At 44.8% G+C, this 18,678-nt stretch overlaps 1 protein-coding gene and 1 long non-coding RNA gene across 4 annotated transcripts in view; one reads left to right on the top strand and one right to left on the bottom strand.

Moving 5' to 3' along the window:
* The window catches only part of LOC144891389 (uncharacterized), a 79,853-nt gene that overhangs the window by 45,416 nt on the left and 15,759 nt on the right, over positions 1–18,678 (bottom strand). The window lies entirely within an intron of this gene.
* On the top strand, positions 11,871–18,213 carry LOC137422998 (uncharacterized). Its single transcript, XR_010983615.2, has 3 exons — positions 11,871–12,013; positions 13,027–13,134; positions 16,811–18,213. It is a non-coding gene; the product is annotated as an uncharacterized LOC137422998 (long non-coding RNA).

Raw genomic sequence — 18,678 nt, 5'->3', positions numbered from 1 at the left:
GCTTATTAATAGGTTATAACAATGAGGGAGGCCCCTGCTTATTAATAGGTTATAATAATGAGGGAGGCCTCTGCTTATTAATAGGTTATAATAATGAGGGAGGCCTCTGCTTATTAATAGGTTTTAATAATGAGGGAGGCCTCTGCTTATTAATAGGTTTTAATAATGAGGGAGGCCTCTGCTTATTAATAGGTTATAATAATGAGGGAGGCCTCTGCTTATTAATAGGTCATATTAATGAGGGAGGCCTATGCTTATTAATATGTTATAATAATGAGGGAGGCCTCTGCTTATTAATAGGGTATAATAATGAGGGAGGGCTCTGCTTATTAATAGGTCATAATAATCAGGGAGGCCTCTGCTTATTAATAGGTTATAATAAACAGGGAGGCCTCTGCTTATTAATAGGTCATAATAATCAGGGAGGCCTCTGCTTATTAATAGGTTTTAATAATGAGGGAGGCCTCTGCTTATTAATAGGTTATAATAATGAGGGAGGCCTCTGCTTATTAATAGGTCATAATAATGAGGGAGGCCTATGCTTATTAATATGTTATAATAATGAGGGAGGCCTCTGCTTATTAATAGGGTATAATAATGAGGGAGGCCTCTGCTTATTAATAGGTCATAATAATCAGGGAGGCCTCTGCTTATTAATAGGTTATAATAAACAGGGAGGCCTCTGCTTATTAATAGGTCATAATAATCAGGGAGGCCTCTGCTTATTAATAGGTTATAATAATGAGGGAGGCCTTTGCTTATTAATAGGTTGTAATAATGAGGGAGGCCTCTGCTTATTAATAGGTCATAATAATGAGGGAGCCCTATGCTTATTAATAGGTTATAATAATGAGGGAGGCCTCTGCTTATTAAGAGGTCATAATAATGAGGGAGGACTCTGCTTATTAATAGGTTATAATAATGAGGGAGGCCTCTGCTTATTAATAGGTTATAATAATGAGGGAGGCCTCTGCTTATTAATAGGTCATAATAATCAGGGAGGCCTCTGCTTATTAATAGGTTATAACAATGAGGGAGGCCTCTGCTTATTAATAGGTCATAATAATCAGGGAGGCCTCTGCTTATTAATAGGTCATAATAGGGAGGCCTCTGCTTATTAATAGGTCAAAATAATCAGGGAAGCCTCTGCTTATTATTAGGTCAAAATAATGAGGGAGCCCTATGCTTATTAATAGGTCATAATAGGGAGGCCTCTGCTTATTAATAGGTCAAAATAATCAGGGAAGCCTCTGCTTATTATTAGGTCATAATAATGAGGGAGCCCTATGCTTATTAATAGGTTATAATAATGAGGGAGGCCTCTGCTTATTAAGAGGTCATAATAATGAGGGAGGACTCTGCTTATTAATAGGTTATAATAATGAGGGAGGCCTCTGCTTATTAATAGGTTATAATAATGAGGGAGGCCTCTGCTTATTAATAGGTCATAATAATCAGGGAGGCCTCTGCTTATTAATAGGTTATAACAATGAGGGAGGCCTCTGCTTATTAATAGGTCAAAATAATCAGGGAGGCCTCTGATTATTAATAGGTCATAATATGGAGGCCTCTGCTTATTAATAGGTCATAATAATCAGGGAGGCCTCTGCTTATTAATAGGTCATAATAGGGAGGCCTCTGCTTATTAATAGGTCAAAATAATCAGGGAAGCCTCTGCTTATTAATAGGTCAAAATAATCAGGGAAGCCTCTGCTTATTAATAGGTCATAATAATGAGGGAGGCCTCTGCTTATTAATAGGTCAAAATAATCAGGGAAGCCTCTGCTTATTAATAGGTCATAATAATGAGGGAGGTCTCTGCTTATTAATAGGTCATAATAATGAGGGAAGCCTCTGCTTATTATTAGGTCATAATAATGAGGGAGGCATCTGCTTATTAATAGGTCATAATAATCAGGGAAGCCTCTGCTTATTAATAGGTCATAATAATGAGGGAGGCCTCTGCTTATTAATAGGTCAAAATAATCAGGGAAGCCTCTGCTTATTAATAGGTCATAATAATGAGGGAGGCCTCTGCTTATTAATAGGTCATAATAATGAGGGAGGCCTCTGCTTATTAATAGGTCATAATTATGAGGGAGGCCTCTGCTTATTAATAGGTCATAATTATGAGGGAGGCCTCTGCTTATTAATAGGTCATAATTATGAGGGAGGCCCCTGCTTATTAATAGGTCATAATTATGAGGGAGGCCTCTGCTATTTAATAGGTCATAGTTATGAGGGAGGCCTCTGCTTATTAATAGGTCATAATTATGAGGGAAGCCTCTGCTTATTAATAGGTCATAATTATGAGGGAGGCCTCTGCTTATTAATAGGTCATAATAATGAGGGAGGCCTCTGCTTATTAATAGGTCATAATTATGAGGGAGGCCTCTGCTTATTAATAGGTCATAATTATGAGGGAGGCCTCTACTTATTAATAGGTCATAATTATGAGGGAGGCCTCTGCTTATTAATAGGTCATAATTATGAGGGAGGCCGCTGCTTATTAATAGGTTGTAATAATGAGGGAGGCCTCTGCTTATTAATAGGTCATAATTATGAGGGAGGCCTCTGCTTATTAATAGGTCATAATTATGAGGGAGGCCTCTGCTATTTAAGGTTTTCTGGTGGAGTCCACAAGAGTTCATTCAGGTCGTTGTCACAGACATTTTTCTTCGATAACCGACAAGTGGAACAAAACTTAAGTTTCATGAAGGCGCATCTACCTGTAAGTGCACCTGATGTTGTGAGCTGTTACTCGGTGTGAAATTTATTACTTTCTAATTTTAGGTACTTGTTTTGCTTCAGAACGGTTGGCAGGATAGTGAGGTGTGCGCACTCACCTTTGAACTGCCTCGCCGAGGTTAAAATCGCCCAGGTATAAACTGTCATCCTGGGGATTGGAATGCAGGGCGAGGAATCGATGGGTGTACCGTCCCCCTCCGATGGCGTTACACTGGAGGACACATCCACCAACACTGTTGTTGTTTGTGTCTCAAGAATAGTTGGTGAGTTATCATCGTCACCCTGAACAAATTACAAATTCCTGCCCCTGAATTCTGGGAAACAACTGTTTCTGGGAAACAAACAACCTTTGCTGAGAAACTGCTTTGCCTGGTGACAGTGGGGACTCTTCGAAGCCTAGGACAGTGAGGGGTCTTCAACTTCTACCAAAGACTCTCACTGGAAAAACGGGTCCTCAGGCTTAATGTCCTTCCATTGGATGGCAGACACATTTATGCTTCGTCCTGCCCAAAACACCAAGATGACAGTTTAGTACTGGGCCGGGATTAAACCCAAGCTGGACAGAGAAAGATGAGTGCACATGTCTCTTCTCTAGGCTATCCTGCCACCCATCCTGTACGTATTGAAGAATAATAAGGGGCATTACCTGTTGTGTCCAAATAGGTGTCTTTTTTGCAAATCCCCTTTTTGGGGGATTGTCTTTTTTGCAACAACTGTGTTTGTGCTTGCAACAGCAGTTAACCCCACCTGTCATTTTTGCAACAGGTATTACTTGTTGAGCAAATGTCTTTTTTGACCTCGCCACCATTTGATGAAGGTATGCCCAGATGTCGAATACTCGGTGGTTGAAATGTCGGATCTGAGACTTTCCTGCTGGGAAACTCAACTCAAAGTTGGTGCCTTCCTTTTTGAACACGACATTCACGACAAAGATTTAGAGGAGAAAGGTGCTCGGGTATATCGGTAGAACCACATTGTGTGTTTTGGTAAGGGATTAATGCGTAAAAAGGGGGTGACACCGGAGTTGGCGTCACAAGACGAAGGATGGGCAGAAAAACAACCTGATATCTCCACGTGGAGTCCAACTTCAAAGTGAAAACTTACATCAATCTCTTTCGTTACACCCGAGACCGAATTCGATGTTCTTTGACCCTCGTGTATCAACAACCGCTTTGCTTTAACGCTTGGGGTTAAGGCGAAGGTCGTGTGTGCTGTTTTTGTTTTCCTCGTTGGCATCGCCCTTCCGGGCCGACGAGCTTACATTATCCTAAAGCTCACTCCGTGCAACATTTGTCTCCTATTGTCGGAGCGAATAACCTTTTGTTCTCATTGACACTATTTTTTAATACGCTACAGGTTTGCTTGAGGCTTTCGCCCACTAAAGTATAGCAGCTTATATATCAGGACGACCGACGATGTCTGCATTTGGAATGATAACAACAAGGTGTATTCTCACTTCAGGAAAGAGAGATTCCCTTACTGATTATTAATACTTTTTGTCAGTATATATTATTTATCGTTTATCTTCCCTCTACTATGCAGTATAAGGCCAGAACCACAGCTCTCCACCCTTTCCTATCTGGGGTTAGATTTTGCGCTTCTTCCATATTTATTGCATATTCCGTGAGATCCTCATCCAATGTTTGCTTCTTTAAGCAAACATAATATATAATTAGCAAGAGACACTATTTCTAGAATATATATACATATACATATCTTCAGATGCATAATATGGCTGCCGAAGCAGTTCCCCGACTGTTGGGCACAATCCTTGTTGGAGTGCCGATCATACGCAGGGCACTCGAATGGCTCATTCATTCCCAGTAAGCTGGTACTCATTTTGCCGACTTCGGAAGGATGACAGGCTGAGTCAACCTCACCTGGTGTTAATTCAACGACTGACCGGGTTTGAACTCAGGACCCCAGAATCCCAAGCTGGCACACTAACCGTTCAATCAACACCGGCTTCTTCTTCTTCTTCATCATCATCGTTATCATGATCATCATCATAATATATGAGTTGGCTGTTGCCACGTTAGTGATGAGTTCCTTGGAATCATGTCTTGGGTTGAGTCAGAATTTTTTCACACTCGCCACACTCAGGAATTGACTCCTCATTATTTAAAAAAAGATGTGTATTTGTATGTATGTATGTATGTATGTATGTATGTATGTATGTATATATATATATATATATATATATATATATATATATATATATATATATATATATATATATATATATATATTGGTACTTGGCACTTGGTTGTCAACAACCATTGACTACCTGATGGTGCGTAGGCGAGATAGGGGGCACCTCCGGGACACAAAGGTGATCCCGGGGGAGGAGGCTGTTTCACAGCACCACTTGGTTGTCTGCGACATAACGGTGAAAGGTGCGAGGAGAGCTCGGCGGGTGAAGTACCAACCGAGAATGAAGGTGTGGAGGTTGAAAGAGGTGACAGTAAGGGAGGCATTAAAACAAAGGCTGAGTCGGGTAGAGGATGATGTGGTTGAGCTTGAACGTGGTTGGATGTCAATGAAAGATAGTCTGTTGGGAGCCGTTGGTGAGGTATGTGGATGGACAAAAGGACCACCGAGGCACTCGGAAACATGGTGGTGGGATGATGAAGTTGGAAAGAGGATTTACGAGAAGAGGAAGAAGTTCAAGGAGTGGCAGAAGGCGAAGGGCACGGGAGCAGAAAAAGCAGAGCATGAAAGTTATAAGGCAGCCAAGAAGGCTGCAAAGAAAGAGGTAGCAAAGGCACAGGAGACATGTAGGAAAATGTTCGGAGAACACTTGGATTCGGAAGAGGGTCAGAGAGCAGTATTCAGGATTGCAAAGCAGATAGCGAAAGAGAGGTGTGATGTGATGGGGGTGAGTTGCTTGAAGGATGAAGTGGGACAAATCGTTGTGGACCCAGATGGAATTAAAGGAAGATGGAAAAGATATATGGAAATGCTGTTGAATACAGAGAATGATTGGGATGGCAAGATGGAGAGTAACCCAGTTTTAGGACCGGCAGAGAAGATAACTGAGAAGGAAGTTGAAGCGATAAAAGCAATGAAGAGTGGAAAAGCGGGAGGGCTGACGGGAGTTGTGGGAGATATGTTGAAGGCAGCAGGAAGTTGGGGTATGAAGAGAATGGCAGAGATCTGTAATCTGGTGGTGAAAGAAGGCCGCATTCCAGTGGATTGGGAACTGAGTACCCTCGTCCCTCTACACAAGGGGAAAGGTGACCCTCTGGAGTGTGGCTCGTACCGAGCGATAAAGTTATTGGAGCATGGAATGAAGGTATTGGAAAGGGTGTTGGAGAGGAGGATAAGGAAGAAGGTGAAGATCTACGAAATGCAGTTTGGATTTATGCCAGGAAGAGGAACGACAGACGCGCTCTTTATTGTGAGGCAGTTGCAGGAGAAGTACATGGAGAAGAGGAAGAAGTTGTTTCTTGGGTTTGTTGATCTGGAGAAAGCATTCGATGGGGTTCCACGCGAAGTATTGACATGGGCATTGAGGAAGTTAGAAGTGGAGGAATGGTTGATCAGAGTTGTGATGACAATGTACAAAAGAGCATGCACAGCTGTAAGGACGAAGGACGGGAACAGTGGTGAGTTTGAGGTGAAGGTGGGAGTGCATCAGGGGTCGGTACTAAGTCCACTACTATTTGTAGCTGTGATGGAGGTGCTGGCTCAGACCGTAAAGGCGGGATTACCGTGGGAGTTGTTGTATGCAGATGATCTGGTGTTGATTGCGGAAAGTATGGATGGACTGAAGGAAAAGATGAACAAGTGGAAGGAATGTATGGAGACAAAAGGTCTGAAGGTGAATATAGGAAGGACGAAGGTGATGGCAAGTGGTAAAGCATGTGGTGAGGTGGAAAGAACTGGGAAGTGGCCGTGTGCTGTGTGCAGGAAGGGTGTCGGAGTGAACTCCATTCAATGTACAATGTGCGCTGAGTGGGTTCATCAAAAATGTAGTGGTCTGAGAGGGTCATTAACCAGTGTGGCAGCTACATTCAAATGTAAGGTGTGCACAGGGGGAGCTGCAGATGGAGGAAATGTTGAGTTGGATCTTGGAGACGGCGTGAAGCTGGAAGGTGTGAAAACATTTTGCTACCTCAGAGACATGCTGAATGGAGAAGGTGGATCAGACCCGGCAACGGTTGCTAGAGTGAGATGTGCATGGAAGAAGTTTCGGGAACTGAGTGGCGTGCTGATGAGGAGGGGAGTGTCGTTGAAGCTGAAGGGAAAGGTGTATGCTGCATGTGTGAGAAGTGTTATGATTTATGGGAGCGAGACATGGGTCATGAATGTAGAGCAGCAACGAAGGCTGGAAAGAGTGGAAATGCGAATGGTTCGGTGGATGTGCGGAGTGTCGTTGAGAGAGAGGAAGACAAATGATTAATTGCGAAAGATGATGGGAATAGAGCCTGTGATTGATGCTGTGAAGAGGAAAAGGTTGAAATGGTTTTGTCATGTGTTGAGGAAGGATGAAAGTGACTGGTTGAGAAGAGTGATGGAAATTAATGTAGAAGGAAGTAGAGGACGGGGAAGACCGAGAAAGACTTGGCTAAAGATGGTGGAAGAAGAAATGAGAGGATTGCATATCCATCAGAGCCGGATGGGTTGTGTGCGTAAGGTGGGTGAGGAGGAGGTACAGCAACGCAGTGCCTTTGAAAAGGGGACACGTACGACGACAGGAAGAAACAGCCAGGTTGCAAACCACAGTGTTGTATGTCCTGGGGTTGTACTTCAGCAGGGAAAGGATGTTAGGAGGAGAGTGAAATGGCCAGGTATGGCAGAAAGGAGAGTGTGGGAGAGAATGGATGGAGTGATGTGTGGGGCGCTTCATAGGTTGAAAGGAAGGGTGGAAGATAGATTGAGAAAGATGAATGAGATTGTGTTTGAGTATGCATGTGTCACGTTTGGAGTGAAAGAGTGTGTAGAGAGGGGTGAGAAGGAGGCAAGTTTGAGCAGGAGGCAGAGGGAGATCCGTGAGTTGAGAATGGAGTTGACGAGCTTGAATGTAAAATGGAAGAGGGCAGTGGAAGGGGAGAGGAATGGGCTTTAGGTGTTGACGAAGCAGGTGAGGGTGAGTGTTGGTGGAGTTGAAGAGAGTGGAAAGAATGAAGAGGCAAAGAAAGGAGAGGCAGAGGAAGAGAAAGAGGTTCTTTGAGAATCCTTTTCGGTTTATGAAGGATCTGTTGGAGCAGTCTTGATCTGGTGTACGTGTACTGAAGGTACCAAACGAAGAGTTGGAAGGTCACCTGCGTGTCAGCTATGCAGGCACAAGGAGGAACGAAGTGGTGGAGGACATCGAAGGCTTGGTGAGACCGACAGAACCAGGTGTTTCATTTGATTTGACAGAGGTAAATATGTCTGAGGTTGAGGCCGTTTTGAGTGCCATACAAGGTGTTTAAGAGTTGTGTAGGCATCGGGCAGTATCTGTGGAAGGCTCTGAAGGTGGTATGGAGGCAAGGAGTGGTGCCCAGTCAATGGACTAGGGCAGAAGGAGTTTATATTCCAAAGCAGGAGGAGGCTGTGACACTGGAGCAGTTTAGACCAATATCATTGCTCGATGTAGATGGGAAGATATTGATGAGTGTCTTTGCAGCACGGCTCTCAGGCTTCATCAGAGGGAATGGTTTTGTGGATGGTTCTGTGCAGATGGCAGGAATACCAGGATCACCAGGATGCATTGAACACTCGGCAATGGTCTGGCAAGTGTTACAGGAGGCAAAGAGGCAAAGGAAGGATGTTGCGGTGGTATGGCTGGATTTGGAGAATGCAGATGGGTCAGTGCCACATGCCTTGATCAGGTATGCCATGGATTTATTTTGGGTGCCACGGAGATTTGGGGATTTTTTGATGGCATATTATGATCAGTTTTGGATGCGGTTTGCGACACAGTCCTATGTAACAGAGTGGCAGAAGTTGGAAGTGGGGATCCCGATGGGATGTACCATCTCCCCTATTTTGTTTGTGCTGGTTATGGAGTTGTTGATACGTGCGGTGAGTGGACATGGGAAAGAAGTGGAGCTAGCCCCTGGTCAGAGGTTGCCAGTAATTTTTGCTTTCATGGATGACCTGACAGTTGTCCAACAGTCCGCTGATGCAGCAGTAGAGGTACTGGGACGACTGGAAAGGTTGATGCGGTGGGCAAGAATGGGATTTAAAGCAAGAATGTCGAGGTGTGTGGTAGTGAGACGAGGAGTGGTGGATAACATGCACAGGTTTGAGCTGGGAGGGGAGGTGGTTCCATCATTGGTGGAGGCCCCTGTGAAGAGTTTGGGAAGATGGTACACAGTGGAGTTGAATGATGTGGGAAGGGTGGAGGAGGTGAAGAACAAGCTTTTGAGAGGTGGTTTGAAGAGGATTTATGGATGTGGTTTCCCAGGTAAGTTGAAGGTATGGTGTTTGAAGTTTGGATTGATGTCACGAGTATTGTGGCCATTGATGATGTATGATATTGTGATTGGGCATGTAGAGAGATGGAGGTTGTGGTGAGCGGGTTTGTGAGGAGGTGGTTGGGAGTGCCACGCTGTTTGATGAACATTGCCTTTGATGGTCAGGGTGGAAAACTCCGGTTTCCCTTGACATCATTAACCGATGTTACGGATTCGTCACTTCCGTCTTTGTGGTTTTCATCCACTGGAAGCATTTTTAGTTTCATATACTATTATTGTTACAGTTTGAGTGTGAAATGGAGATAACTGTCTTCAAAGGTAAAATTGGTGTTTTAAAAGAAAAACGAAATGGATCGGGAGAAACCGGAAGAGGAGGAAGAAGAAGGGTATCAAGTGAGATCGGGAAAGAAAGGCCGATCTGCTTCGAGGTGTCGAGCGGACGCTGGTTGGACGTTGGTCACGAGCGAATATTGGTTTCCCTGGGAAAGGGGTGCCTCTGACAGTGTCGTTATCGCTGTGGCAGATAAACCTGCGTGACGGGTTTTGCGGTTGGTTCCGAAAGTGAATCATCGCTGGAGAGCCGGTATGCCTCCATTATGGGCCCGTCCGCCATTTCGCCTCGCACCAGACATTGCACCTCGCGCCAGCCGTTAGCCTGGTTTTCTCGTGTGTGTCGTGGATTTCGCTTGGGAATTCGTGGTTCTCCGCTTGGGAGCCGCTGCTCGTTCATGTCAGCATCCTTGTCTGGGGAACCGAAGGTGTGAATTCCCAGTCGCCTGTTGGGTGAACTTTTGCCTGATCGACGTCGGCCCGACACCTCACCAAGCAGCTCTTCAGCAGCGTCGACTGTCGGCCGTCCTGGGTTCAGGTCTCAATACGACCTTTTTCTTGTGATCACCGGAGCGTGGATCGACTTTGGCCTGGTGTCGTGACAGACTTTGGGCGTGTTACATTTCGCTCACGTAGAGTACCGTGAGTTATTGAGTTAAGAAACTGGTGGTACCATCATAGAAATTATATGGTGTTTGTTGTGCAATTGAGGTTTTATTGTATTTGTGCAAGTTGTTATTATTGTGCGATGTTACTACAATACTTGTTTTTTTGTAACAACTGATAGGTGTGGTTTCACCATTGGTCATTGGCACACATAATAGCACATCTTTCTGCCGTGACTCCTTTCGGGGCTCGGAGGTACACCGTGACCGGGGTTTGGGGAGGAGCACGTAACACCGAGGACTTTAAGGTGGTGATGGTGTGGGAGTTCATGATGTTGCGGGATTCGAGTGATGCAGTGGTAAAGAATGCTCGCCCAGAGAAGAAGGGAAGTCGGAAGTGGCATGCAAGAGCAGAGGTGCATGAGATGGAGGGGCAGTTGCAACAGGAGGAGTTTGTGGGGATGATACAGCACCGGAAGCATGGATTGGGGTGGATGAAGCATGAGCGATGGGGAAAGGCATGTATGAAAGAGAGGTGGAAGATGGTTGAGAGGGAGGTGAGAAGAAAGGAGGAGGAGGGGAGATATGTGAAAGCATTCTGACAGCCAGCGGGACAGCAGGCACAGCAAGGTTCTTGGACAAGGTGGGAAGGTGTGCAGGTGAAGATATTGCAGTGGCAAGAGATTTGGAGGATGGATCCAATATTTTTGAGTTTCCTGTTTGGGGGCAATGTATGATGGGCTTCCCTCACCAGTAAACTTGAGATTGTGGGGTTGTTGCAGGAGGAGAGATGTTATTTGTGTGGAGATTTGGGAATGGTGCAGCATGCACTGAGCTCAGTAGCATTGGCAGCAGGAAGATACAATTAGCGGCATGATCAGGTGCTGGCGGTGGTAGTGCAGATGGTGCAACAAGAGGTGCTGAAATCGAGAGAGAGAAGAGTGGAGATGGAGACCGATGGGGGAGAGGTGTTGTTTGTCAAAGAGGGCCAAGTAGTAAGATGTGGAAAGAGGGGGTGGTGGAAAGCAAGAGGGCTGTCAGATGCTTGTAATTGGCAGGTGATGGCAGACCTAAAGCCACAATTGGTATTCCCAGAGGAGATCTGTGTGACAAGGTTGCGCCCCGACATTGTCATCTGGTCAGGTGCAACAAGACAGGTCATCTTCGGGAAATTGTGTGGACCTTGGGAAGAGAACATGGAGGAGGTGCACGAGAGGAAGAGAGGACAGTACAGTGAGATGGAGGCTGAGTGTCGGGAGAAGTGTTGGCGAGTTTCTTGTCAGCCATTTGAGGTGGGGTGTAGAGGGTTTATTGGCAATTCCTTTTCTGCATTTCTTTCTCGGCTTGGATTGTGTGGGACAGAAAGAAGGAGGATGTGTGACAAAGTGGCCCAGGTTGCCTTGAAAGGCTCACTTTGGATATGGGGGAAGTTTATGGAGGCACGTCGAACGGTTTAGGTTGAGGTTTTGGGTGGGGGTTCATTTCAGCCTATCGTGACTGAGTGCGGAAGGGAAATGGAGATGTGTGAATGGTGTGTGTGGGTGTGTGTGTGTGTATGTGTGTGTTTGTGTGTGTGTGTGTGTGTGTGTTGCAGGAGTGGGTGTGCTTTTGCATGAACGTGTTTTTGTTTGAGTGGTGCATGTTGTAAGGGTAGGTGGACGGTTGGTTTTTTTTTTTGGTGTGTGAGTGAGTGAATGAGTCGCTGTGGATTCTGGGAGTGGAGGCGGTTTTGTTATTGTAGTCTGTGTTCTCACTGGCTCGGGGTGGGGGTATGTACGCATCCAGGTGTAGCTGCTGCATGTGGAGGCATATGTGCCCTTACTGGCCCACCTCAGCTGACCATATCGAGGTTGAAAGGCCGAAACGGGATGATGCTGAGGACCTCGACTGAGTACCCGGACAGTGAGGCACACTTGTGACCAGGTGTGTTTTGAAATTATATATATATATATATATGTGTGTGTGTGTGTGTTTTAAAAAATAATTAATGTTGGCTTGCACTCTTGTGAGAATCTCGCCAGTCGAGGTTTTTGGAGTTCCCCTCACATAATACCTTTCAATCATAAAAAAAGTATTTTATAACCATTTGATTGTGGTTTTTATGTTTTTTTTATTCCAAGTTCTGCCATGGAAGTATTGTCACAGAAAGTTTACGCATTCATGAAATTGATTCCATATACGAAGCATATGTGGTCAGTCCCAAATAAAAACAGATTAGGAGTGCAATGAATGCCAGGCCCAGAACCAGGCAAAGAGCGGCTGCAAACGTAATTCATTAACGTGTTTTGCCACATTTCGGGTTACGATAGCAAACTCGAATTGCTGGCACGGGAGGAAAGCCTTGTGGCAAATCAAAGCCCTGTTCGTGTCGGTGGATGCATAACCTCATGGCCATTGTAGTTTCCAATGCAGACATTCTGATGACCCCATAGAAAACAGATGAGTAATGCATGAGGTATATGTTCATTTGTGATGGTTGTATGAAATTGACTTGGACTTCTTATTCTGGCCTTCTCAGAAATCTTCACCTATCAAGCTTGTCCAATCGATGTTGTAGTGCCTTGACGTCATCTGTGTCGATATATATATATATATATATATATATATATATATATATATATATATATATATAATATATATATATATATATATATATATATATATATATATTGTTGCGGTTTTAGAACCCTCACTTGTGTAAATACTTGTAAATAATTCTCATCATTAAAAGGTTAAAGGTTGCACCCTTAGTTAGTCCATATGCAACACGTAGGCCACCATAGGAACTTTAGTTATTTCATTATTATGTGTTTCAGATAAGGCCGTGTTCCCAATAGTTGAATCTGCGTTGCATCAATTAAATAGGAATAGGTCCCAATCCATCCTGGCCATTTTTACAACCTCTCTCTCCCAATTCTGTTACACGCCTTGGTTAGCGTGTGCACAGGCGCCGCCATTAACCACGCGGTCAAGCTCGAGGAAGAAGGGGGCGGAGCGCCGGGAACAAGGTGTGGCTTGTCAACCAGCCATCAAAGGCGGAGCCGGTAAGCCCTTACCAGCCAACCAGGGCTGATGAAACATCACTGGCGGGCGTGGCCTTTGTGGAGCGCGTAGTGATCTGAAAGCGCGTTATATAAGCGTGAGCGCCAAGCCCTTTTACGGACTGTGCAGGGGACCATCGATTGTCACGGACTGCGCAGGGGACCATCGATTGTAACGGACTGCGCAGGGGACCACCGATTGTAACGGACTGCGTGAGGGAGCTCGATTGTAACGGACTGCGTGAGGGAGCTCGATTGTAAAGGACTGCGTGAGGGAGCTCGATTGTGACAGACTTCTTTCCAAGGGCTGCGCTGGGGCATTCCTTTTTGCACGAACTGCGCGAGGAATTATTGAGCGGCGCTGATTGCTTTTTAATACAAACTGCCCTTTTTGATATGAACATTGATCGGGAGAGAGAGAGCGTTTGGCACGAAATACGTTTATTACGTACGCCGCATCCCAGTCCCCCCGATATATGTAACGTCCGCTCGCGGTCAACGACATGTGGCACGCTGCCGGCCTGCTGCCTTTGTCCATCACCACCACGGCACGAGTCAGGACCGGACGAGGAGCCTGGACATCTGCCTGGACCTTCCACCCTACCCACTACAATCCCGTGTGAGTGTGTATGTTTTGTCTGGGTTCGTTAGGTTAAGACTGTATAGTTAAGCCTGCCCTGTGTCCTGCTTCTTCTTCTTCTTCTTGTATATTCCGTTCATTTCCTCTTCTTCTTGATTGTAAATAAATTCACCTGTTCTTTCTTGGTTTTTCCCTAATCCGATCGCCTCCGTCTTTTCTTTCAATTGAGTACCTGTGGCACGATTTCGGAACCGCTAGAATCGGATTAGTCTTTGTTAATGGCTCGGGCCGCGGATTGCTAACCGCTCGGCAATTTCCATCTTATCCGTGGTTCGAGCGGGAGTTATTCCCTCGTTTCCGGCGGGCGTTAGTACTTAGGTAGCAGCGAACCCCTAGGCCTAGCAAACCCTACCTAACGCCACGCCAGGAAGGACGTTATACAGTCACGTGAAAAAGTAAGTACACCCCATGAAAAGTTTTGACTTTTTCAACATATTTCAACATACAGCTATTTGATCTTCATTTCAACAATATTGATAGATAAAGGTGATATAATATAACAAATATCATGAAACATTTACATTTTGTAGTCCATTGTATAATTTAAATAAACATAAATGCAAATTTCGCATGTGGAAAAAGTAAGTACACCCTTGGCTCTAATAGGTGGTATTGCCCCCTTTAGCAGAAACAACCTCAAGTAGGCATTTCTTATAACTGTCTACCAGTCTCTGATATCAACTGGGAGAAATTTTTGCCCACACCTCCATGCAGAATTCTTTCAGCTGTGCGATGTTTGAGGGGTTTCTTGCATGCACAGGTCGTTTCAAATCCCCCCACAACATCTCGATGGGATTTAGATCCGGGCTTTGACTTGGCCATTCCAGAACCCTCCATTTCTTTCTTTTCAGCCATTCCTTGGTGGATTTACTGTTATGTTTAGGGTCATTGTCATGTTGCAAGGTCCACCTTCGGTTGAGCTTCAACTCCTCCAACAGATGGCCTCACATTATCCTCAAGCACCCTCTGGTACAATGAAGAATTCATAGTGGATTCTATGATGGTGAGCTGCCCAGGCCCTGATGCAGCAAAGCTGCCCCAAACCATAATATTTCCACCACCATGCTTTACAGTTGGTATCAGGTTCTTGTGGTCAAATGCTGTCTTTGGTTTTCGCCAAACATGTCTTCTGGTACTGTGGCTAAATAGCTCTACCTTTGACTCATCTGTCCAGAGCACATTGTTCCAGAAGTGCTGGTCTTTGCCTCGGTGTTCATTGGCAAACTTTAGTGTTGCCCTGATGTTCTTTCTGGACAGCAACGGTTTCCTCCTGGCACACCTCCCATGTAGATCAAATTTGTGCAGCCTCTTTCTAATGGTAGACTCGTGCACTTAGACACCAACAGTGGCAAGAGCTACCTGTAGGTCCCGTGATGACATTCTGGGGTTCTTAGAGACTTCTTTCAGCATCTTGCGGTCTGCTCTTGGGCTGAACTTGCTGGGGCGGCCTGGCCTGAACAAGTTGGCAGTTGTTTGGAATCTTCTCCACTTGTAGATGATCTTCCGGACAGTCGAATGATTGATTTCAAATTGTTTGGAGATCTTTTTAAATCCCTTTCCAGACTCATAGGCATCTATAACCTTTTTTCTGAAGGCCTCAGAGAGCTCTTTTGATCTTGGGATGGTGACGCCGCACACTTCAACAACAAAGACCAAACCAAACTAAATGTCTGAGGTTTAAATAAGACAGGTTCCTCCAAGATCCTCTCTGACGATGTTCTAATCATTTGCACCTGAGCTGGTGCACCTGATTCTAATTTTAGGTATTTGAAGTCGTGATAAATGTAGGGGTGTACTTACTTTTTCCACATGCGAAATTTGCATTTATGTGTATTTAAATTATACAATGGACTACAAAATGTAAATGTTTCATGATATTTGTTATTTTATATCACCTTTATCTATCAATATTGTTGAAATGAAGATCAAATAGCTGTATGATGAAATATGTTGAAAAAGTCAAAACTTTACATGGGGTGTACTTACTTTTTCACGTGACTGTAGCTTCCCAAGGACTCGGGACGGCCAGCTTAAAAGACGAGGGGATTAACCCCCCCTTGATAAGGGGAGAGCCGACCCCCGAATCCGCAACAATATAACATATATACAGTATATATAATTTTTTTAGAATGGGTACACATTTGTAGTTTGAGGGTCACCAATTACTACAAGCAAGTAAGAACAAAAAACAATTGACACGGAATAATCAACAATGAATAGTGAGCACGACTTCCAACGCCAGGGATGTATAACTCAAGAGGGAAAACCATTAATCATGGGGCATAGTTGAGTGCTCTGGGGGCATCAGCAATGGACAGAATGGCACAGTGAGCTCAGACAGAAGAGTCCTGAAGACGTTCAAGGCACACATTGTACTGCTGTGTGGATATATATTTTGCGAAACGGTGAAAGCGACATGAGGGTGAAACTGCACTCAGGTTGAAACAGTGGATCCAGGCCTGAAAGAATTGTGGGAGTGTCAGCAGTGTGTAGAATGGCGTAGTTGAACAGTAGATATTCGAAGCGATGGAAACGTAGCTGAACACAAACCACAACTTTGAACTGAATGCAAGGCCAACAGCATGTCACTGTGCCAGTGGCAGACAGATGAACCTACTCCAAACTAGTTCTACCGCTACTACTACTACTACTACTACTACTACTACTACTACTACTACTACTACTACTCCTATGACTAATCCGCATACCCAGGTAAGGGGTGTAATGCCCCCCTTGCGGGTTCACATTTTTCGCTTACTCCTTACATCGTTACTTTTTGAGCAATTGCTCGCCTACTCTTCGCGAAGGACACCATGGAATCTTTAACGTCCAACAACTAATGCTGGCAGACTATATGCCCACTGAATGTCCATCCGCTTCTGGGACTCACTTCTGCTCACCTAGCAATTTTAACCTGCCATTGCTGGCATGAAATCTGTAATTCAAATCGTCTTTTAAAATCATAAAGAGTGGCAATTCAGCATTTCAATGAAAGTGTGGCAATTTCAAAATGGTTAACCATAATTGTTGTGTTCCTAGATACAAATTGGACTCATGATGATGATGTCGAGTCTCCTCGGGCAATGACCGGGGGCATCAGCAATGGACAGAATGGCACAGTGAGCTGAGACAGAAGAGCCCTGAAAACGTTCAAGGCACACATGAAAATATATAGAAATACGAGAAATATCGGTGGATGAGAGGTGGCGAGTTCCCACAATTTCCTGTTAATACAATCGAGTGAGCAGCGACAGTCACACACACTAACACACACACACACACACACACACACACACACACACACACACACACACACACACACACACTCACTTCTCCTTACACCAATAGATGCAAAATTCAAATACAATATCTCTTGTTACACACTAAACAATACACACTAAACAAATACAGCCTCACAGCTCCCATAGCTCCCACCGACCCCACTCCCAAAATGATTTATAGTAAATATTGTTACGTTTGTGGGGGTAGGCATGAAATACCTTAGGGAAGTAGGAATGTGTAGGTTTTAGTATGGACTGTTTGACGCAAAGAAGAAGAAGCCATCTCGATGTACATAAGCAGGGTAAATGTTCAGTTAAATAGAGTTTGCGTGTCTTTGCATGGGGGGTGGAGCTTGTGTTATCTAGATAGGGCTTAAGAATAATTCCCAGTATGTATTGCATCCCTGTGATTTTTCCCTTCGTTTTATTTCATCAAAAGGAGCCACCACTACAACAATCATAATCGCCCGGCAGAAACCCGAACATTTGCTGATCGGCAAAGGAACCCCGCCCAGCCGAACATTCCCGAAGGACGGCTAGGCTCTGCCTCAGAGGACCAGAATTGACCGGCCACGTCCCGAGCTTCATCATTGGGCGTCAAGAATGGCTGTGAGGCCATGCCCCAAAGGACGATTGGTTGGGACAATTCGACGGCGCTGGGCAATTGGTCAAAAGGATGATGTCATCGGGACGCTCTGAGAAAGAGCAACAGGAGACGACATTTTCTCTCTCTTTTGTGCTGGCTTTCAAAGAGAACGGCTGCAGTTGCCTTTTTCTCTTGTCCTGGTCTTGATCGCGGTGGTTGCTTGGTTGTTTTGCATGGGAGGACGACGGGCACTCATCTGTGTGCGCCGGAGAGATCATCGGAGCCTTTTTAGCGAAGGAGAGCTGCCTGCACGGATTACCTCATGGTCGGGGTGCGACGAAACAGCAACTCAGCGCCATTTGTGTGTTTCCTTTGCAGTGGTTCGAGACGACAACCACCAAGCCCTGTGTTGCGACCAGAGCTGAGTGGCTGCATGGCCAACATTATTTTATTTTATCATTCCCTTGTCTGTATATGAGTCGGAATGGAGGATCCTCAACCTAGGAATTTTTGTTTATCTCACCTTTCGTTGTCTTTTACATTACTATAAATAAATTTATATTTGTTGAATTTTACTGGTGTTTCTTATTTCGTTTCTTTGTTCTGTGGGTTTGGATTAACCCTCTCGTGTGCTCCCGATCAGATAAGGCTTCGGGCCTTTTTTTTCTTTCTTTTTTTTCTTATGACACATAAAACATAAGAATCCCTGTGAATTTTCCACGCACGCCAAAGACAATCCCGCCAAGGTTCGAAGTACGCCTCGGAGTAAAGCTCGTTTCGGTCATCCGTCACCGAGGAGTCTTAACCCTGGGGACACGACAATATCACCATTTCAAAGTCTATTTTAAACTTACCCTATGCATTCACAGGCTCCAGATATGACGTGCCTATCGGTTTCTAGAAGTACCCAAACCAGATACGTTGCCTCTCTCCAACTCGTTGGTTGTGCGGCTTTCTCTCAGGTATTTTTCCAAGTATTCTCTCAGGTATCCCAATCGGAAATGCTAATCCCACCGGTTTTTGAAACGAATGTTACCAAT

This window comes from Myxine glutinosa, chromosome 3, assembly GCF_964187855.1.
Source record: "Myxine glutinosa chromosome 3, kmMyxGlut1.1, whole genome shotgun sequence".
Taxonomy (NCBI): domain Eukaryota; kingdom Metazoa; phylum Chordata; class Myxini; order Myxiniformes; family Myxinidae; genus Myxine; species Myxine glutinosa.
The sequence above is the reverse complement of the archived record's forward strand: the minus strand, read 5'-3'. Positions and strand labels throughout refer to the sequence as shown.